The sequence below is a fragment of the Dryobates pubescens genome, chromosome 33 (genome assembly GCF_014839835.1).
Source record: "Dryobates pubescens isolate bDryPub1 chromosome 33, bDryPub1.pri, whole genome shotgun sequence".
Lineage (NCBI taxonomy): Eukaryota > Metazoa > Chordata > Aves > Piciformes > Picidae > Dryobates > Dryobates pubescens.
In genome coordinates this window covers 4,012,437-4,036,297 of record NC_071644.1, presented here as the reverse complement: position 1 = coordinate 4,036,297, position 23,861 = coordinate 4,012,437, and positions in this window count along the sequence as shown.

The window sequence follows — 23,861 nt, the reverse complement described above, 5'->3', positions numbered from 1 at the left end:
ATCAGAGCACCTCCCCTGTGGGGACAAGCTAAGAGAGCTGGGGCTGTTCAGCCTGGAAAAGAGAAGGCTGTGGGGAGACCTCAGAGCAGCCTTCCAGTTCCTGAAAGGGGCTACAGGAGAGCTGGGGAGGGACTTTTATACAAGGGCTTGTAGTGACAGGACGAGGGGAAATGGATTGAAGCTTGAGGAGGGGAGATTTAGGCTGGAGAATAGGAAGAAATTATTCACAGTGAGGGTGGTGAGACACTAGAACAGGTTGCCCAGGGAGGTTGTTGATGCCCCCTCCCTGGAGGTGTTCAAGGCCAGGTTGGATGCAACCTGTTCTAGTGGAAGGTGTCCCAGCCCATGGCAGGGGGTTTGAAACTGGATGATCTTTTAAAGTGTTGCTTCAAACCCAAACCATTCTAGTATAAGTAAAAGTCTTAGATTAACTGTATCTGGAATTAATTCAATGCATATTTCCATCTTCATCAGTTTTGCTCTCCAGATTAGCAGCAATATAATTACTTTTAGGAACAAGATGATGCAGATAGCGTTGGCATGGAGAAGCCTCTGGCCATGGTCTGTACATTTTTACCTCTGCACATTTTAGTCCCTGTGATTTAGGTTTGTTTTTTTCAAGGTTGGCTTTTCAACTGCATGACACAGAAGGGTGTGTGGAGCAACAGTGGCCCCTACTGGCAAAGTGATTCTTACATTGCTCTGTGAGCCATGAGAAAGCAGGAGGCGCATAGAGCCTCAGCTGGCTGCAGGACTCAGAAAGCAGCATTGTTAATGGAATCTTTCAGAGGTGCTAGAGCTCTGATTAATTCAATGAGGAATGATATGTGGGGGTTTTTTTGGCTTGTTTTTTCTTCAAAGCCCCAGGGAGATGAAAGGCAATTAGAAGAAAACCAAACAAACCTGAAAGCAAAATAGGTGAAAGTAGTCATTGAAACACTGCCAGCTGCTAGTGCTTGGAAAAAAACCCCTTTAAAATAAGCTATCAAGAAGGTGTGCTGTACAATGGAATGAAGACTGGGGGATAGAGAAATCCTTCTATCCACGAGGAACTCAGTCCAGATTAATTTAACTGCCCAAATGACTATAAAAAGTGTATTTCTTCTATTTGTTCCCCACATGCTGATGTTTTCAATGCAAACTCCAATCAGGCTTGCATCTTACCAGCTCACAAAGCCCATCTAACATTTACACTGCAGCCCAGAAAATTATACAGAGTGGTCTTCATTTCACACAGCTCTACCACTTTGCTTAAAAATCTGGCCCTCAATCATTCATAAGTATTACATATTTATAGTAACTGAAACTTTTATGGTTATTATCCACTGTGCTTCTAAACCCAAAGCTCATATGTGGGAAGAAACGACCTGCCGTGCTGTGCAGGGAATTACTGAGGTGCGCAAGTACCGGCCATGAAATTTGTATGAAACCATTAAATCCACAGCCATAAACTGACAGGGCAGAGCTCCCCAAGCACAGGTCTGCTTTGTTCAACTCTTCAGCCATTTGCAAGTCAAAGATATAACTCCAGCACCCAAAGGAACCAAACACAGCATGCTGGGGCTAATGGATGAAATGCATTTTGATAGAGAGCTGCTTAAGTGGAGAAATGCACAACTCCACAGGAAATGTCAGTTGTGATTCATAATGCCCGCTAGCAAAGTAGCTGCCTTGAACTGCTTAACTGTTTAGCAGTTTTCTCTTCAGCAATACTACATCTGCATCACAGATATCTAGCTAGCTTTGTGGTGACTCAAACCTCAAGCTGAACTCATGACACACACAGCCCAGGCTTCTCCACCTCTTGATCTGAGTTCAGTGAAAGTAGAGTCAAACACCAGCCAGCAACAAAACCGGAATGAACTTCTCTTATCTCAAACACATTGCTCAGATATTCCACACAACACAATTTCAGACAGAACTGCACTGGTAATAAAGCTTTTCTCCCCTTTTGTCCTGCAAAATGTGGCTGTACTAGATTATTCCAAACAGAACCCCCTAAAACCATAAAGTTGAGCCATTGCTGAAAGCAGTGCTGCAACCACATGGCTACACCAAGAACACCTCATTTATATTTCCTTGCTGACCATTTTGCTTGGGTCACAGTCCTAGGTTCTGATCCTGTACATGGTTTATCCATGTTTGGGTTTTATCCATGTTTGGGTTTTTTTGAGGAACTTCTTGTTAGTCTCAGGGCCCTTGTGGCCACTTGTGACTGGAAAGCAGGAGTACACCAGTGTCTTCATGGAGCAAATAGAAGTTTTGATACAGCTCTCTGTAATGAAAATGTCCTAGACAGTCTTGACTGCATGAAATCAGCCTCACAGCTGAACTTCTGTGGCATTAAAGAGACAAGGTGGTAGTTAGAATTGATGCACATCTTTCAAAGCACGCATATTTCTTGCCTTGAAGGAGGCTGATGTCAGCCTGGATGAGCTACATAAACAAGAAGAGATTCTTTGGACTGAGAATCTCAGTCAGGGCTGGGGCTTGAACAAGGAACACTGATGCTGGCTGGCAAGTCCTGCAATAACTGGGGAGTGTGGCTGCGAGCTGTGAAGCGAGGGTGGTCACAGAGCCTAAATGGCAGGGTTTCAGGGAGAAGAAAAACAGGCTCTTGACAAGAGGTTGTTCGTGTGGTCTGGAGGGCTCTTTCAGAAAGTTATAAGTATTCCTTGGAAGGTGCTGCAAAGAGCTATCCAAGGCAGTTCACTACTAAACCAGCTTTGCTGCACTGGATTTGAGCACTACCTAGCAGGGACGCAATGCCTGCCAAGCCCTGCTCTCCAAGCCTGCACTGATTTCTTTGAACAGCACCTTTAAGCAGGTATAGCTTCAGGGACTGGCACTCAGACTCACCCTGCTCCTGTAAGAACATAAGAAAGCTTTCTTTGCTGGCTGTTACACAAGGCACACATACCTGGCCAAGCCTGGTGTATATTTAAACACACATTTTTCATGTTGGTGGTGAAAACATCAGACTGCCATTAGTAACTAGCTTTTTTGTACTGTTTGTTGAACTGAGCTGAACTGATCAGCTCTTAAAAGGTACCATCCTAAAGCCAAGCTACTGATGCTCTTTTTTCCCCCACAAGTCTACACAGTCTGAAGAGATTTCATTTGCAGCACACCTATGATTGCATCAGGTTGGAAGGGACCCTTAGAGATCATCTTGTCCAGCTCCCCTGCAGTCAGCAGGGACACCTCCAACTACAGCAGTCACAGTATCACAGTATCACTAAGGTTGGAAGAGACCTCAAAGATCATCGAGTCCAACCTGTCACCACAGACCTCATGACTTCCTCACATACTCAAAGTTCTTCACTAGCTAAAATAACAGAAAGCCAGAATCCTACAAGATATAAGGCCACTGTTCAAGCACAGTCTGCCCACATCAAGTCAGATCTTGAATACCTCCAGGGATGGTGCCTCAACCACATCTCTGGGCAACCTGTTCCAGTGTCCCACCACTCTCATTGTAAAGAACCGCTCTTGTAGGAAAGAAATTTTTCCTCATATCCAACCTAGACCTTTCCTGGCACAATTTCAGGCCATTTCCTCTCATCCTATTACCTGATACTAGGTATTGAAGCACTGCTGTAGAACAGAATGGTATTTCTCTATATGTAACTGGGAGGTAGCTCCTAAGATTCCTGGTGTAGAGAAGATCTTTGTCCTGACAGAGGAAATGATTTTGCAGTTGCAGTGGTAGGGACATTTGCTCAGGGTGTGGAAGTTCTATTCAATGCTGACCCATAAGGAACTTGTTATACAAATAATATACTCATTGTTTGGGGGCAATAACATTTGGTAAGAAGGGAAAAAAATCTCTAGGCACAGTTATTTTATAGGGAGCTGCTCTTTATTGTCACATACTTTTATTCTTTCAGTTGCAACCACCCCTAAGGACACCAGCCTCATTGTGCAGCACTTGGTTGTAAACAGAAAATACCAAGACAGCCCCTGGCCCTGAGAGCTCCCAAATGTGGCATTGTTTAAATGCTCTGTCAGGATTTTATAAAATACATTCAAGAAGCCAGTCCACTTTTTAAAGAGCTCAGGACTGGCTGCATGAATCTGGACTTACCTGCTTCAGGGCTGGAAATATGTAATTGAGGCCGCTGCCTCCTGACATATTTTGTGTCTAATTTAAGGAACAGTATTTGCACAGGAAGGTCTGGATGCCTGTCAGGTAAATATTACAAGCTGTAAATTTTCACAGCAGATTTAACACTAAATTTAGTTAGCTCTATATATAAAGAGAGCATTGACCTGATGGCAGCCCTTGTCCTTGACAGTGGTTGGCCTGAGAGGCGGTTAAGGATCCCTGAGGAATGCCGCCAAAGTCTCCCTTGAGTTTTAAACAACTACATTCTGACCCTGATATCCTTTTAGATCAGCACTGAGCAGCTTCAGCTGCCATGGAAGCTTATAGCCTTGTCCTCTTGCTTCACCTCAAGGTGGGGAACACTCATACCAGACAGAAAAGTGCTTATGGAGAAGAGGCTTAGAGGCTAGGCACTGCCTAAGCTGCTTGTGTGCCTCAGCCTGGCAGCCAACAAAGAAAAAATCTTGGATTCTTAAAAATAAAGCCATTTTGAATTCCTGCAGAAGCTATAGCTTGGCACATGCTGATAACTGCCCACAAAATCAGCTTTCTAATTTAAACTCTTCACTTTGAGCTATCTAGAGGAATGCTATAAAAAAATCCACTGGTTTGTACAGGCAGGCCTGCATTTGTCTGCTGCTCCCTCAACTACTTGAGCTTTGAAAGGGCCTTTAGCTATGTCAGCACTCTCCCTGGACTGCCCAGCCTCCCTCCATATTCCTGATATTCTGTGTTGGCAGCAATTTTACTTTTAAATATAAATTAGCACAATCCAAGTTACTGCTTTTGTAAAGCAGGTGTGGCCGTTCTTCAGCACGTGCACCACTGCATACTGGATGGACACTTTTCCTTACTGCTGGTGCTTAGAAATATTGAAAGCAAATCACTTAAATCCAGCCTCTTGAGTGTTTCAGGCTTAAATACAGCAACCCCTTGGTAAACACAATCCCAGCAAAACTTCAGCCAGGTCAGAGCAGACCAAGGCTTAGTCCATACCGAAGACAAGGGCACTGTAGATGTGCAGGGAAGCAGCAGGTGGCAGAATTTGCTCTGGTTTAGCTCTCCCTGAGACTGCACGATGGTGCTTTGGGTTCCCCGGCATCTAACAACTGCTTGTGACGAGCTGGCTCTTGGCTTCTGGTCTGTGACACCCTGACCATCTGTGGGTGCTCACTGTATGCTGTACAAAAGCCTGAGTGCAACCACAGGACTTCTGGCAGTGAGAGCTGAGATAGTCCTGAGCGGCTCGGAGCCCCTCCTTGACTCAAGGGAAATGAGCACCCTCCCTTTCTTATGGGGAAGGAATTTTCACATAGAATACATTGGGTTGGAAGGGACCTCTAAAGCTCATATAGTCCAACCCTCCTTACAGGGACATCCCCAACTAGATCAGGTTGCTCAGTGCCCCCTCAAGCCTGCCCTTGCATGTTTCCATGGATGGAGCCTCTACCTCCTCCCTGGGCAAGCTGTTCCAGTGTTCTGCCACCCTCAGAGTAAAGAAATTCTGCCTAATGTCCAGTATAAATCTACCCTGCTCTAGTTTCAAACCATTGCCCCTTGTCCCAGTGCTGCATGCCCTTGGAAACAGTCTGTCCCAAGTCTCCCTGTAGCCCCTTTCAGGTACTGGAAGACCATTCTAAGGTCTCCCCAGAACCTTCTCTCTCCAGGCTGAACAGCTCCAACTCTCTCAGCTTGTCCTTGTATCAGAGGTGCTCCAGCTCTGCTATAATTTTTGTGGCTTTCTCTTGACCCTCTCCATCAGCTTGATGTCCTTTCTGTGTTGGGGATCTCAGAGCTGGACATAGCACTTCAGGTGAGGTCTCACATGTTCCTTAAAACAGTGCCACATCTCTGCTCAAAGGACACAGCTTTTCCTAATGTTCTGAAACCCCTGGAGATGAAGGATGCCATCTTTACTATTCCTTAGTTCTACTACAGTAGAGATGAGGCCAAAGCAGAGTCAAAAGTGAACTGTGTTTGACTTTATGCAGTCAACACAAAAAGCAGACCCTGGCACAGGTAGCTGTTAAATGGTAGATGGCTAATGGACAAGGTAGAGGTCTTCACTCTCCTCCAGGAAGTGTTTTTTTCCCCCTGGAAACAGTCACTACCTTCACTGGAGAGTATGTGGAAGAAGAATGACCTTGATGCAAGCCAGCCCCAGATGACCTGCTGTGTTTTAACATGACCATTTTGCATGTGATTTACACACTGGCCACTTTCACCTTTCACACTCCATAACAGAAGTTTTGAAGCCGTTGCTCCATCCAAGAACTGTTACTCCCACAGTTTTCCAGGGAAACCAGCCCTTTGTCAGGGGCCATGTTACAAGGAGGCAGAGTGATTTGCCTGCAGCTAGTCAGCAGGAGAGCTGGAGATGCCACACAAGCATTTGGTTCCTTACTTTCACATTTTAAACACTTGACTAAACTTTCTCTCCACAAAACCTTAGCAGAGACCAAACCGTTCTGCTTGATTGTTCCGACAGGGTTGTCAGCCTGTGTTTACATGATCAGTGGTGGGCAGGGTTGGTGCTCTGTACCTGTTTCCCTGATTAATGAGTCTTCTCTAGCTGGCCATTTCACAGCAACCACTTCTTTTCTATTTATGGAGACTATTTACAAAGCCACCTCAGTCAGCAGCATTGAAATCTCAGAATCAGCAAACTGCTACAGGGAAAAATATGCTCCAATTAATACTAGATGAAAAATGTGCTAATTTTTTCCCCTTTTTTCCCTATATTTTTTCCCCCCTCAGAGCTGCTAACGAGGAAAATGAAAATAGCATCTTCCAGTGAACTGGTGACAGATCTAAGGTGTTGAAAGTTTAAATGTGAACACAAGGAGAGCACTCTCAGACCCCCCAAATACCAACCCTGTTAGTGGGAAAATGTCAAAAATGCCTGGGAGGTTTCAGATGGCCTTTTGCAAAACTGAACACTGGCACCAACCCCCTGAAATAATGGACCAGCTTGTTACCAAGCTGGAATAAATTTCATGTTTTCCTAAGGTGGATGCAGCTTTGGCTTATGGTGCTGGCTTGACAGTCTTAGAGATCACAGTCATCTGCTGCTGCCTCGAGCTAAGACAGCAGGCGCAGAGGCAGGCTGAATTTATGCAGAGTGCTCTAATTTTATTCAGATTTGTTAGAGTAGAAAAGCGTATTTAGCTTCAGACAGTGAGAAATAGCAGCTTTTAAATCATGGCTTTTCCAGCAATTCCTGCTGGGGACTCAAAAGGGGAGAATTTGCCAGCCTCAGACTTAAAATAACATTTGTCTTTTCTTTAAAAAACATTCAGTCACAGCAAACTTTCAGCCATTTTAAAGGGCTCTTTTTAAAGAGACCCACTATGGCCAATTATTTTCTTCCCTTTAGTATCCTGCAGCAGTAATTACTGCCTTATTTTCACGTGTATGACAGAATTCCCATGTCAGGAGTCCAACCAATTGCCTATATAAAGTAAATATTGACACGGAGGTTTCCTGTAATATCAGCCACCGTAGGACTAAGCTGAAACACCTAAGCAAAAATCTGCTGTGAGACTACCATTTATCATCACAGTCCTCTCACACTCTGCTGGAAATGGCATTGTAAGATATATAACACAGCAGGGATCCAGACTGTATTTCTAGGGGGAAATGGGGAATTCTACAGCATTATGTACAATGTGGTCCAAAGCAAACTGAAAACAGTGGAAAGATTTCCAACTGTCTGTAAAACATTTATGGCCAGGCTGTTACTACTTAGAACAGCAGCTCTTGGGATTATAAATAATTCTACTTCTGAAACTGTGATGGTTCACAAGAAATCCCTCTTTTCCTGCATCCATGTGCCCACTTGCACTTCCAAGTTTTTGGGGACATTCTTCCCTTTCCAGAGAATCACAGAATGCTAGGGGTTGGAAGGGACCTTGAAAGATCCTTGAGTCCAACTTCCCTGCCACACAGGAAGGCATCCAGGTGAGTTCTGAATGTCTCCAGACAAGGAGACTCCACTTTTTTTCTTTATAGATGAAAGCACCCACTGTCCAATTAGAGACTCTTAACCTTAGACCCACAAACTGTTACTGTTAGATCATGGTGGCAGAGAGCAACATAGCACCAGCAAATGCTTTTTTCTCTGGCTTCAGGGGAAGAGTCACATTGTGAAAGCTGGACACCCCCTGCACCCTCTCCCCAAAACACTGGGACTTTCCATAACTAATCACAAGATGCTGACTGCAATTCATCTGTGTTTAGTTACCCCAGGAAGCCTGTGGTGGCATTGATGTAGGCATGGGTAGGTCTACAAACGAGTCACCGATGCTCACTAAGTCCCCAGGTGCCATGTCCCCACATTTCTTGAACACCTCCAGCAACGGTGACTCCACCACTTCCCTGGGCAGCCTGTTCCAACGCCTGACCACTCTTGCAGGACATAAATTTTTCCTAATATCCAACTTAAACCTCTCCTGGTGCAACTTGAGGACATTCCTCTTCTTCTGCCACTTGTTACTTGAGAGAAGAGACCAACCCCCAGCTGGCTCCAACCTCCTTTCAGGGATTTGTACAGAGCCAGAAGGTCTCCCCTCAGCCTTCTCTTCTCAACTAAACAACCCCCCAAAAACTGAATAAAAACTTCTTTCACCATGAAAACACCTTGCTGCCCACTGATGTGCTAACAGTCTTGAACCATTTAATGCCTGCTCTTTTTTTAGTTTGCTGATTGTGTTACTCCCCAAATAAGTTGAAAAGGAAGGTGTTTGGGGCAGGGACAATTCATCAGTTCACGGGGCAAGGAAAACTCATCCCCACGTAACACACTCTCGGATACTGACAACAATTCAGCAGGTGGGTTACTGCTATTTCATGTTTTGCAGATACACTTCTTTCATTAGCAACTTCCATGCCTTTTTAGCCCATAAATTGCCTATTTCTCCTCTTGTCATAATTTTTTATTTGACTTTGTTCTCCTTTGAACTCAGGCACTGTAGAGACACAAGAGATCCTGACCTTTGGCTCCAATGGGGAGCCAGTTCTGGAGAGAGAGGAGACCTGTAGCCTCCTACAGTGAACAATGTCAGAGGGCAAGGACAACCTCAAGCTGATGAATCCTTTTGAGTGAATCTCTAGCAAATATATTTCATTGAGTCAACAAAGAGGGGAAAAAAGGCTCGAGAATTTTTGCTGGTAATTTTTTTCTCCTCTCATTTTAGTGAAGCCTAACACTTGGCTGGATACACTCAGCCAAATGTTCCATGAATTGGGAATCTCCCAAGCTTCTTTTAGTTTAAAGAGCTCTGGATATTCTTTTCCAGTAAGTCAGCATTACTGCAGTAAACACTGAGCCTTTCGTAACCTTGCTGTGTGTGATCCCTTCTGAAAGTCACTCTGCAATCAAATGTACTGGGATTTCATAATAGTAATTTGCCACACTGTCAGAAATAGGCTTATCATGCTGCTGTCATTGGTATCATGTGAACATCACTCAGTATGCTGTGCCCTTCAAATGAGAGCCAGTGCTCTGAGCCAGTAGAATAGAGAGAAAGAGAAAAAAACCCCAACGAAACAACAAAGTGGAGTAGGAGACCATTAACTCTTTAAAGTCAAGTACAGCCTCCAGCTGAAGGAGGAAGCTGCAGGGCTGCTGTCTGTGGTGTGTGCACCTGTTTAAACATCAGTGTTATTGATTGGGTAATGGAGCTGCATTTTTGCCCAGTGCCCCTGAAATCTGATAAACCTGTTCCTGTTGTCTCTCATTCTAATTCCCAACACCATTCCCAGTGCCCACAGGCCCTTAGCAGAGCTTTAGTTGTTCAGGTTTTAAAAACACCTTTCCATCCTTCTCCTTTTCTGCTTTTTGCGAATGCTTTTCTGATGAGTTTCCTACCTTTGTCCTGTCAAAAGCCTGAGAGTTCAGAATCCACAAGCAGAGCCTTATCTAAAGAAGGATTAGGTTCTTTAAAAGGAGTCCTCACCTGCACTCACTCAGCTGAAACCCTGCTTTCCCCCTAACTCTTTCTCCCATAAAGCCACACAGTCAGTAAACTCTGTGGTTATTTCCATGGTGGTGTCAATGAATCAGGGGGAAAAAAAGAACCTTTGGGTAGCTTAGATTGACCAAAGCAACTTGAATGATAGACTCCTGAGTGGATTTTTGCACTGACAAGTATCACTGGTGTGATTGCTCTTACAGATTATCCAGAAGCCTATTTTTATTGGGTAAACAGAGAAAAAAATATTAGTCTGGTCAATGCCATAAATTCTAGCAACAAGCATAAACTACAAGCTTAGTACTGCAGGGCTGTTTGGGCTATGGATTAGGTGCACTGTGCCTGAAGAGGACATATGTTGGTGGATAAAGCTTTAACCTTCATAGCTGCTCAGGGTATTTCTGAACAGCATGGGAAGGGAAAGGAAGAGGAAAAAGCACTCACTGAGACAACAAAATGCCAAGCCATAATATTGGCTATAGCATCTCAGGTTACATTTGTAAACGTCTTTCCCTTCAAGAACTCATGCAAGCAATCTGGTGTTCAGGTAAGGAGGCAATGCTAAACTTAGGACTGAGGATTTTCAAACACACTGAAGTGATTTGGGTAGCTCCAGTTCTTCGCATTTCCCAGGCAGCAGCTGCTCAGCACTTCACAGGCAAGTTCCTGGGGATTTCTCAAGCTGCACACTCAGAATCAGTAGTTACTTCAGCAAGTGTTTGCTGAAGTCCTTTGGGGGTTTTAAGAATTCATTTAACAACTGATCTGAGACACCCACAGTGATATTTGTTATAGGAATTAATTAATAAATGATCTGAGACACACACAGTGATATTTAGATGCTCGGGGGGAGAGGGAGGACGTCCCTAAGAATGACTCAGCAATTTAAAACAATCAAACTAATGTATTTCTAATGGCATAGTTGTGACACTCAATTTGGATGTCTCTTCCAGTAATGCTTTTTGTTTCATTTAGACCACTCCAGGTTTTCATCTGCAATGTCTAATTTTCTAAGTGACTCTGAAAAAGAGACAATAAACATCTTGTTGAGTGTATGATTTGCATCACCTGCAGTAGCTTCACATCACGTGGAGGTGTGTTCTTAATGACCTTAATGCAGCCTCAAGAACTTGCCACAACTCAGTCCATGGAAGTTTCAAGCTGTACTGTTCTCCACTTTTTTGTGAAACACACCTGGGTGGTGTGAGCTTCTGAGATGGCCCAAAGAAGGAAACAGAACTACACATACAGCCCCTTCAACAGAACTGCACTTCAAACACCACACCTCCACTGCTGTGGAAATGAACAGCAATGGCAGAAATTGTGTGGGGTTTGAACCTCCAAAGCACAGAATCAACCAGGTTGGAAGAGGCCTCCAAGATCATCGAGTCCAACTGATCACCCAACCCTATCTAATCAACTAGACCATGGCACTAAGTGCCTCATCCGGGCTTTTCTTAAACACCTCCAGGGACACCGACCCCACCACCTCCCTGGGCAGCCCATTCCAATGGCCAATCTCTCTTTCTGGGAAGAACTTCTTTCTAAGATCAAGCCTAAACTGCCCCCTGTGCAGCATGAGACTGTCCTCTCTTATTTTGTTGCTGGTTGCCTGGGAGATGAGACCAAGCCCCACCTGGCTACAACCTCATTTCAGGTAGTTGTAGACAGCAATGAGGTCTCCCCTGAGCCTCCTCTTCTCCAGGCTAAGCAACCCCAGCTCCCTCAGCCTCTCCTCACAGGGCTGTGCTCCAGCCCCCACCCCAGCCTTGTTGCCCTTCTCTGGACACCTTCCAGCATCTCAACACCTTCTTTCTCACAGAGTGCCAAGTTGGCTTAAAAAACTGGGTAAGATTTGAATAGTGTAGCACACATTAATTACACCTGAACTGATTGACTAATTATTGGCTTCTCTTGGCTGTTCAATCTAAGCAATTACATAACTCCCAAATGACTCCAGTGCTTTTATTAGTGGAATTGAGTTTTATCCTTCTCTTTGAAACTGTTGGAGGGCACAGAGGGCAAAGAAATAGCATCAAGAATGATACCTGGTCATATTCTGTGGACAATCAGCCTGAAATGTAATGCCAGGGCCTTCTGCAGAAATTATTCATAACGACTCCCCATGAAGGTGTACCATTACTTCCTGTCCTCTTTCAGCACCCCAGCAAATCTGTTGTGTTGGTACTAGTCTGCTTTGGTTGTTATAGAAATGCCTTCAGCTATGTGGTCCTGTTCCTTCTGATCCCAGGGTTAAATTCATTCAGAAGCCTGCCTGCCAGGATAGAGGCCTGAGCTTGTGTCAACATGTCTTTAGAAATGCATTAACAAGTTGCTCCACATGCATAATTAATAGGGCTGAAGGAACCCTAGACTGTCAGAAAGTCTGTCCTCCACCCCAGTACATCTCTCATGCCTCTGGATACCTTCTTTCCTTTTTGCTGTTATTGCCAGAGTATTGATACTGTTCACCACATATTAGCCTTGGAAATGTAAACCTTATAAAAGCCAATAATGTCATCATGCAACTATTTTGCCTCTCCATGGATCTTTTATAGAGTGAGCTCAAAGTGTTTTAACAGAGCTTGATTAAAAATTAAGCCCCTGTACAGCCGCCTCAGGCAGGTAAGTAGGATCATACCCATTTTACAGATGGTTAAACACACAATAGAAAGGTTAACTGCCTTGTCCATGGCTGCTCATTAAGTTAGCTGTGCTGCTGGGAGTGAGAACCCAGACCTGGATAAATAATCCACCCCTTGGTATGGTAGCTCATGCACACAGCAGAGAAACTGTGGGGTTCAGTTTCACTAAAGATGATTTGCTTCTAATAGCTCATTTAGCCAAGTGAGATACAGCTGAAAATGAGTATTTTTGGGGGTCAACGACAACAACAAGAAGTATTAATTTAGTCTCAAAGGAAATCACACTGAGCTCTTCTGCTAAACTTTATGTAAAGCTTAGATCAATGGCCAGGAGAAATCTGACATTTTGAAACCACAAGGTGTTTTCTATGATGACTCAGTTGGAAAGAGTATTTCACCAGTGGGTTTTGAGCTGGTTGGTACCTGGGACCACTGTGAATGACAGTGCTAGCCTCACAGGCAGCAGTGCCAAGTGCTTTATTTTCAAAGCCATGGTGTTCCTGAAATATCTATGGGACATAGCTGATATTCAATCCCATAATGAGCCCAGAAGGTCCTTCTTTCTGCAACACAGCACTGCAAGCAGCAGGCTCAGAAGACAGGAGCCTTCAGAGGTACCTTGCCAACACAACACTCGTTATAGTGAGGGTGGAGAGACACTGGGACAAGGTTGCCTGGGGAGGTTGTGGATGCCTTGAGCAACTCAGAAATAGGACTCATGGTGCTTAGGCCACACCTGTGTGCCAGGAGGGAAGATTTCTAAAGAGGCAGAGAGTGTTTTGGTACACATGTCCTGATGACTGGAGCACAAACTCAAGCATCTTTGGAAAGCTCATTCCTAGGTCAAAGAGAAGTCAATGACCTTACTTATGGGGACAGGCTGCAAGAGTTGGGGCTGTTCAGTCTGGAGAAGAGAAGGCTCTGGGGAGACCTTAAAGCAGCCTTCCAGTACCTGAAGAGGGCTACAGGAAAGATGTGAAGGGACTGTTTATGTGGGCTTGTAGTTACAGGATGAGAGGAAATGGATTGAAGATTGAGGAAGGCAGAATTAGACTGGAGTCTAGGAAAAGATTCTTTACAGTGAGAGTGGTGAGACACTGGAACAGGTTGCCCAGGGAGGTTGTGGATGCTTCCTCCCTGGAGGTGTTCAAGGCCAAGCTGGATGAGGCCTTGAACAACTTGGGCTGGTGGGAGGTGTCCCTGCCCATAGCAGGGAATTTAGAACTGGATGATCTTGAAGGTCCCTTCCAACCTAAATCATTCCATGAATCTATGAACACCTAAAAATCCAGATGCCCAAATGCTCTGCTCTGCAGCTGTATCCAGCAATGCACTGATCAGCACACTCCCACCTCTATCTTTCATGTAGGAAAATAAAAGCATCTACAGAGGTTTAACCTGAGCTTCTCTTCCTTCCTGATTTGGGGACTTTAGAAAGCTTCTTCCAGGTAAGGCACACTGACCTGCATGGTGCATGCTGTGCTGACAATTTAGACAGAGGTTTCTGCCTCTATGGCTCCAACAGAGCCAGCTATGGGACCACAGAAACACATCCCTCTGTTGAGTTTCTGCTGGGGGTTTGGGGTAAGGGCAGGAGGAAGAAAAATCAAGCACAGCTCTGTGGAAAGCAGATTGATCTGAGTGATTAAGTCTACTGTCCAGCTGGCAAACACAACAGCTGTTACTGCTACAGTCCTGATAGCATTTAATTTATTTTAAACCCCTATCTCAAGGCTTTAATATCCATTTTAAATCACTTCATCTGAAGGTGGCATCAGGGGGGATAATCTAGTCAAGAACATGGGGGAAAAAAAGACAAGTCTTAAGTTATTTTATGAGACAAAGCTTCTTACATTTTCCCATTTAAGATTGGATGTCCCTAATTTTCTAGGGCTGCAACAGAAGACAACCCAAAATCCAGGAGACTTGACAAAGGTTCATTTTTGCTAACAGTAGGCAAGTGGAAAGCACTTTTGTAACCCCCAAATTACTTTCATTAATGAAGTGAGTGCCCTCACTGACACTTTCCCTTTCTGAGCCATCTTGTTAAATAGAACAATGGACAGTTGCCATCAAAGCTTAACAATAAACTCTCAGAAATCTATGGTGATACAGATATGAAAGAGGCAAGGAGAGAAGTTCATCAGGAACTAGAAAGGAAGGCTTGGAGAGGTGGAATAAATGCTGCGTTTCCTCTGCTGCCTGTAGGTGTGGGCCAGAGTCTCCATCCTGCTGCAAAAGGTCTGTGTGATGGAGGCTTGCAGGAATAATCCATCTTGCTGACAGGGAAACCTCAATTCCTACATCTAAGAACAGAACTAATGGACTTCAGGATGGGCAAATGGGCAACTAACTGAATGGCAAGCTCTCCTCACATAAATACCCAGAACATATATCCTTGGAAGGCTCCAAAGGTGGTTTTGCTTGATAAAAGCCAATACAGGAGGGGGTCAGTGGGGAGATTTCTCCCTTTAGTAGTTGTTTGATTTAGATCAGGCTCTCAAAGATTCAAAGCGGTAAACCAATAGGTAAATTTGAAATCTCTTGTTTTCTGGTGAAATTCAGCTCTGCAGTTGATTCCCTCTCTGACCAGGGGCTTTAGAGATCTCTGCTAAGCCTCAGTTCCTGTGCATGCAATCTAGTGAGAGGGTATGTAAAGCACTGTCTATGCAACACGATGCCAACGTATACTACCCTACACGTCTGCTGCATACAAACTGCACCCAGTGATGCTGCAGGGATGAAAATGAGGTAGCAGTAATAATCCCAGATCTTAAAAACATTATCCACATCTATCTGTAAATCAAAGATCATCTAAACCCAAAGCAAACCCAAACAAAGTCTCAAATTCCTATCATTTGATATAACATTTTCAGAAGTAATAAACCAGCATGGCAGAGATACTTCTTCAACAGCTTAGTCCAGACAAAGCCTTTGTCACTGTTTGCTGTTTTAATCAGATCATGAATTCAGTGTGCAAGAAAGTCTCTCCTCATACACCACAGAAGTTAAACATCCCACACCTAACAAATCCCTTTCTGACTTCTCTGCCCTCTGCACTTTAAAAAGGCTCACTGAAAAATGCCTGCCTGGCTCTACCTAACTGCACCACCAAGCAGATTCTACTAATGACCCCTCACAAGCCTGGCTAATGTAATCATTACTCCAACCCTCTTTACAGCCCCTGCTGAGGACATATGTATGTCTACATTATTGCTCTGACAAGCCTTTATTTTCCTCAGTGCAATGATTATTATTTTGACTGTGGGGCTCTCTGCATCCTGGCTTTCCTACTGGGCATTCACACTGAGCTAGGTTAGTCTTGGTTTATTCTGGTGGGAGGAGATGACTCACTATTTGTGCTCTAAGACTACAAGGAGACACCTTGAAGCAAAAAATGGCTTTGAAGTGCCAGCTTGCTTCACAGAGCAGATGGCTGGGCTAGGCTGAGGTTAAAGACATTCATTAGGAATCCATCATCAAACTAGGACATAGATGTACAGTGATTATCGGATCGAGGGAATGTGCTTCGAATGACAACTTCTGCCTGGCTGCCTGAGCTACTACAGCAGTCAAGTTTTGGTAAGAAGGGGCAGATCTTCCTTTCACAGAGCAGAAAGCAATAGCACTGAATGCAGACAGAATCTGGGAAAGCTGTATGCTCTCTCCATGCACAGAATGTCTGCGCTTTCCCAATAATGCTGCCTGTAATCCTAAACAAAACCAGCAGTCACTCTCCCAGTGCAGAGCCACGAATTCAGGTTACTAACAGACCTAATCACCACTACAAAGTCATAGAATCACAGAATGGTGGGGGTTGGAAGAGACCTCCAGAAACTGAGTCCAACCAAAGCAGGATTGCCTCCGGCAGGTCACACAGGAACACATACAGATGGATGTTGAAACGCTCCAGAGAAGGAGACTCCACAACCTCTCTGGGCAGCCTGCTCCTGGGCTCCAGCACCCTGACAGTAAAGAAGTTTTTTCCTCATGTCAAGGTGGAACTTCCTGAGTTCCAGTTTGTCCTCATTGCCCCTTGTCCTACCACAGGACACCACTAAAAAGAGACTGGCCCCTTCTTCTTGCCCACCACCCTTTAGGTATTTATAAACATTAATAATATCTCACCTCAGTCTTCTCTTTTTCAGGCTAAAAGCCACACATCACCTTTTTTTCCTTCTTTCTCTATAAAATGTAGAGAATAAACACACAGACACACAGACACACCCCCCACAAGTGCAGAGCTCCCATTGTCCAGGCAGTTTCTTCCTTAGCTAAACCAGCATGTTGCAGAAGTAAAGTTGATGGAGTCCTAGCAATCTTCACCAGGTCAGGACTGAATCCCAAATATTTCAGTAGTGAAATCAGAATCGAGGCCAACATACAACTACCATTACCTTTGTCAAAACACTCTTCAGGTCAAACAGAAAGCAATCACTTCCTTTGATGTACTCAGTCTCACAAACCCCATGCTACTCAGTGGTGGAAAATCTGCTCCCTGGAAGCCAATATTGAAGAACTCAGCCTCCATGAAACGCTTCCTCTGACAACAATAGAAACGTCTCAGCCTAATGACTTCTGTCCCCTCAAGGAATACATTGGACTGTTAAATCTGTAGTCATTTCCCTGCCACACAGTACAGAGTCCATGAGTTTCTGGTTAAGACACTTTCTGCTCTCCTTGACAATCCTACATTGCAGGGTCTAATTTGGTTGTTAACAAAGAGCCATTCCAGACCAAAGAATCTCTAAAGCAGCTTTTTTTTCCTTCCAGCTTTTGTTTTAAAGAAGGGTTTTTGGTGAAGATGAGGATGATATGCCTAACTTTGCACTCCCAACGTTGTACCACCCCTGGAAACATAATTTGCAACTGGATTTTGAGACTTTCCAGCCTGGAGTTACTCCATGATAAGGTATTTCCAGATTGTGTTTATGCTCAACTCTGTGACATTTAGGGATTGCCACAGAGGAAAGCAGTGAATCCTTTCTGAATGTTTCCTTGTTCCATTGAAGAGCCAAGCTAGGACTTCTCTGGTTGTTCAGCTGGGATTTTTTTGGGGTTTGTTTTGTATTTTTAATACAATCAGAAGGCAGCTGGATTATTCTGAACCAAGCAAAGATGTGCCTAGTGATTCAGCATTAAAAGGCAGAGGTTTCAGGTTATTAGTTTAGACACTACAGGTCTAAATCCATAACCAGTGCTAACTTACAGCCAATACTTCACAATCCTCTGCTGGTATATAGAATCATAGCATTGCTTCAGTTGGAAAAGACCTCTAAGATCACTGAGTCCAACCATCAGCCCAGCACCACCCTGAACCATGTCACCCAAGGGCCATGGCCACAGGTTTTTTGAACACCTCCAGGGATGAGGACTCCACCACCTCCCTGGGCAGCCTGTTCCAATGCCTGACCACTCTTGCAGGGAAGAAATAGTTCCTAATCTCCAACCTAAACCTCCCTTGGCACAATTTCAGGCCATTTCTTCTCACTATATCACCTGATACTAGGGAGAAAAGACCAACCCCCACCTCACTACACCTCCTTTCAGGAGGCTTTAATATCACCATGTTAAAATAATCCAAATAACTAAAAAATAAGGTCACCTGTGAAAATACTAACCAATCTCCCTATGCCTCAGTTGCCTTTTTGATGGCACTTACAATACATCTGTCATCTCTGGTTGGTTTTGTACTTTTAAACCCATCAAATGCTAGATTTATCCATATCTTCTGGTGCTCACAGAAGTGTTTTTCCTCATCTTCAAGACACTGTTTATACTGTTGATGAGGGCATCTCTAGGTGTTTGCCCAATTGACCCAAACTACCTTATGGGATTTCTTCCTATGACCCAAATTTCACATTTGAAGTCAGATCTTCACAGGATAATGAGTAATACTTTAGCCCACTGCAGACTGCAAACCCATTCTACTCTTGAGAGCAACAGTTTCTCAATTTGAGGAAAACTGGTGGGCAAAAATAGACTCAAATTTGTCAAATATCTTCAGTCATTTCATTCCCTGTTAAATACCAAAAAGACCACACATTACTTTTACTGCAAAGACTTTCAACACTTGCCCTAATTAATGAGCAAAACTTCCACACAATCACACCAAGTCATGCCTTGGAATATCAGCTGGCTGGGCTGCATCACACTTAGGTTTGAGGCAAAGGTCACAACGCATTGGCTTTCCTGCTCTCTCCTCAAGGCTTTTTTCGCTCTTGCATCCAACTAAGGGGAGTTTCTAATGTGGTGTACAGGACTTGTATCTGGCACTTTGCTCAGCTCGTAAGAAGTAACAAGACCAGGAGGAAAAAAAAAACAAAGGAAGAGTCATAGATTCACAGAATCACAGAATGGTTTGGTTGGAAAGGACCTGCAAGATCATCCAGTTCCAACCCACCTGCCATTGGCAGGGACACCTCCCACCAGCCCAGGTTGCTCAAGGCCTCATCCAGCCTGGGCATCCACGACCTCCCTGGGCAACCTGTTCCAGTGTCTCACCACCCTCACTGTAAAGAATTTCTTCCTAATCTCCAGTCTAAATCTCTCTTCCTCAAGCTCTCCTGTAGCCCCTTTCAGGTACTGGAAGGCTGCTTTAAGGTCTCCCTGGAGCCTTCTTTTCTCCAGCCTGAACAGCCCCAGCTCTCTCAGCCTGTGCCTATAGGGGAGGTGCTCCAGCCCTCTGATCATCTTCATGCCCTCCTTTGTACCTGCTACAGCAGTTCACGAGTCAAATTCAAGCATTCATGTTCCAGTGATGTCAGCTTGGAAGACTGACCTCACATACTGAAATAACTGAAGCATATCTGGCCAGCATCATTGTCTGGTTGTACATTTTTTACTTTCTCAGTTCTGAGTTGGTAGGAGATTTTTAAAAGCTCAGCCTACTATGTGACATAGCACAGCTCAGAGTCCAGTGAAAGCTTTGGCAGGGAGCAGCAAACTCGAGCAATTCAGCTGAGAGTAGTTTCTGCTTGAAATAGACCACACTACTTTGTACCTGGATGTTATCTGGTTAACCTCTAGTCCTCACCACTAGCAGAAAAAGCATCTCTGAGATCAGAACAACGCTGCTTTGAAGCAAACTTGATTCTATTGAACAACTCTGGCCCAATCTGTTCCCCTCCTTATTTGCTGCTCAGCTCCCTGCAAACTTTTCACTTCCCACAAAGTTAACAGTAGAAGCCTGCTCTGAAGTGTTTACTCCTATGGTTTTTGACAACCCCCAAAAAAGCACATTATGTGCTGCTAACCCAGTGTTACACAATTTCACAGGGCTTCTTGGAGCTCTGGGCGGGGTGTAAGTGCTCATGAGAACTGGAGAGACATCCTAATTCAGGCATTCTGCTTTGCAACACAACATCTGTTGCTCTGTCAGCTTAAAATTCATTGCTTTCCCCTCCCCCTGCTAACTCTTCACACTCATAAATGTCTGGTTGGTCAGCATAAACAAAGCTGTGTTTCTCCTTATTGGCTGGTTGGTTATTGCTGGTGGTGATTTGTATTGCTGTGTCATGCAAAGATTGTACCAAGCTGGGATTCAGTTCTAGGTAACAGTGAAGATATGAATGTACCAAGACACAATGGGGAAGATGATGGCAAGATGAGAGTAGAAATCTGTTTAGAAACCCATGTGTTTTTATTACAAAACTTCAGCAATCATTAGATGATGTATTTGAGAGTCTTCCATTGCTATTCTATGGCAAGGTTGTATTGCTCCAGCGTTAACAGCCAGCACATGAAAGAAATGTCTTGTGTTTTAAATGCATTTCAGGCTGTTTGGCACTCGGAGTCTATGGCAGATGTTGCTCACCAAGAAATCTCATTTCCTAGTGTTTATTATGTATAGCTCTGTTTTCTTTTTGGAAAGAGTATGTAAGGATTCAGCACTTCAACATCACCTTCAGCACCATGAGTCACGATGACTTACCTCCACACTGAAGCATCTCACCTGCCTCCAGAGGCTGGTAATCCAGGTTACAGCACTAAGGATACGATGGTTCTCTGAGAAGAATGATCACATTCAGAAGCTATCAAAATCCTGCTCCTCTATTCTGGAGGACAGAAGCTGAACTTGAAAAAGTGCCAGCAAGCAGCCCTAGAAACTACAGTCGAGTTACTCACGTAGCAGGTGGGCAGCACATGCTGGGTCAGTGCAAGGTCCTGCACAGAGTCGCTCCCGTGGGTTTGAAAGCCAGCACAGAGGAACCTTGGCTAGGGGTGAAGGACTGTCTCAGGCTCAGCATCCCCATCAGGCTTCAGCTGTTCCACTGAGGCTGTCTAGAGGGGTGATAGTTACAGCAAGCTCTAGTACTGTTAGAGACACAGCTTTTCCCTACCACTCCAGTGTGCACACCCTCTCCATGTACACAGGTGATGGCACACAGTTCTTCTCACAGCTCAGAGACAAGACCATTTTGGGTCACCTCTAAGCACACCAGGATAATTTTAGCTGTCATTGTCCAGCTGTTCACTCTGCTCTATATCTGAGGTAGGCAAGCAGTATGCTCCTCCTTCTCAGCTTCCAGAACCATCCCTTCCAGGTACTTTCCCAATGCATTTCTAGGCTGCTCTAAAAACCAATCCATTAACATTCACAACTGAGTGAGAATCAGAGCAGGACTGAAGCTGCCTCAGAAAGATGCTGGCTGGCCGAGGATGAAAAGCCAACTTCAGGTGATCTTTATTTTAGTATCTGTGGATCAGAGGTTTTGAAACCAGTGCATGCCCTTCCAAAAAGTCAGCCTCTGTCTCAATTACATCATGCAGATTTGCCTTCTTGCACATTTTTTGGATCCTCACACATACCAAGCCCCAGCATTTCAACAAGGAGACATATCTGCAGGCAATGTGACAGCTGCTTCCTGGCTCTTTGAGCCCTGCAACATTTTATTTGGGTCATGCATAGTATCTTTCCTTCCCCTTGAAGCAGGTAAAATGTCTGCTGGTTTCTGGCAGTCAGAGATAGCACCACTAAAGCAAAACCACTTTAGAAGGGAAAATGTAAATGAGGACAAACTTTCTACTGCAGATTTCTAATCACCTGCAGGCAGTGCTTCCTGAGGTAGTGATGTATTGCACAGGGAGCTAAATTCAGCTCTTGGCACCACTGTAACTTCACCAGTCTTAAGGGGGGTTACCTCAGCCTGAGAAGGGAGGGCACACTCACTGGATGCCACCCACAGGAGCATCCACAGGAACACTTCCCACGTCCACGATGCTGGGGATGGGATCACCTCTGTGTGTGGGTAAAACTGCAATAATAATGCAGCTTTCAGTCCTCTTTCTATTGGACTGTGTCAGGTTGGACTTGATGATCCTTGGGGTCTCTTCCAACCTTAGTTACTGTGATACTGTGATACTGTGATACTGTAAAGTTTAGCAGGGCATCATTATGGTGATCACTACTGCCTAGAGTCATAGAATGGTTTGGGGTGGGAGGGACCTTGAAGATCATCCAGTTCCAACTCCCCTGCCATGGGCAGGGATACCTTCCACTAGCCCAGGTTGCTCAAGGCCTCATCCAGCCTGGCCTTGAACACCTCCAGGGATGAGGCTTCCCCATCTTCCCTGGGCAACCTGTTCCAGTGTCTCACCGCCCTCACAGTAAAGAATTTCTTCTTAACTTCCAGTCTAAATCTCCCCTCCTTAAGCTTCAATCCATTCCCTCTCATCCCATCACAGCAAACTCTTGTAAAAAGTCTCCTCACAGATTTCTTGTAGGGCTATTTCAGGTACTGGAAGGCTTCTCTAAGGTCTCCCTGGAGCCTTCTTTTCTCCTGGCTGAGCAACCCCAACTCTCAGCCTGTCCCCACAGGAGAAGCTCCCCAGCTCTCCGGCAACATTCCCACAGGAAAATGTTTTGCTCCGAAATGTACATAAAATATGGAAAATCCCAATGAGAACCAAATCCAAGCTCTCTCTCATCACTAGCAATTAGAGTTATGCAAAAATCAATATTAATAGCAGGCACCTGCTGATTCTTGTCATGAACAAATGTTACTAACAGGGTGAGTTCAACACCTCTGAACTATACATTCCTTAGCAGGGGAGAATAGCCTTGAAAAAACCATACACTGCAAACCCACTTGGGTGGGATGGAGTATCCAGCATGGCTGCTTCACAAATAAAGCTTTACTAAGCCTCTTCACCTTGCTCTGGATTATGTGGGTGTCAGCTTGGTCTGTTCCTTGCTGTTCTGAGGGGTGCTAAGTTCCAAATACAATCAGTGCTTTCAGGGCTTTATGTAGCTCGACAAGCTATAAACAATAAGCAAAGCTAGATCTTCTTTTTGAGGCACCACAGTAGGATGAACCTGCAAGTAAGAGCAGAACCCAGTCAAAACAGTTGAGTTTGAGATGTGACCTCTGCAGAATTACTCAGCCTTACAGGATAATGAAGCAACCCCCACAAACTGTTACCAAAGGAAGGGTATTTGTTGAAGTAGTCCTTGCAAAGTGTGGTCGGACAAATCGTTTTGCTAACTGGGTGCAAGTTTGGAGCCCTCACTGAAACTTGCAGACCGAAGAAGTGTGACCCAGTTTCTCATTCCATGACTGAACAATTTGCACAGCTCTAAATATAAAAGTGTTGATAACATATCCCTATTTGCTGCAAAGGGAGCTACTTCATCAACTGCACCAGGCAACCTGCTGTGTATTTCCAAGCACACTGCACCTCCCCCCTCCTTACAAACCATGAGAGAATCAGGCATGGCTTTGCTCCTTCTTTCATGCCCGTGCAACAAACACACAGGAAAGCCCATGTTGAAATTAGAAATGTATTTGTGTTATTTATAATCATGGCACTACACAGTGAAAATCATGTCAGTTCATTGTTCTGGAAAGACTCAGGATAGAATAAGACAGTATTGATACAGAAAATCCTCTCACTGTCCTATTTGATTCTGTTCCAGGGTGTTCTCAGAAATAATAACCTCAATGATGGTAGCATTAAGTCGCATTGAATAAGCTGTGGAGCTCACAGGAAGAAACACTCTTGTCCTGGTTTTGACCTCAGCATGGTGCAAGCTCCATTGCAAACTGTTAGACAATGGAGTAACTCCACTGGTGTCAGTGAAGTCAGATTGCTATGAGATCAGATTAGACCTACTGCATAACATCTGCTTCAGCC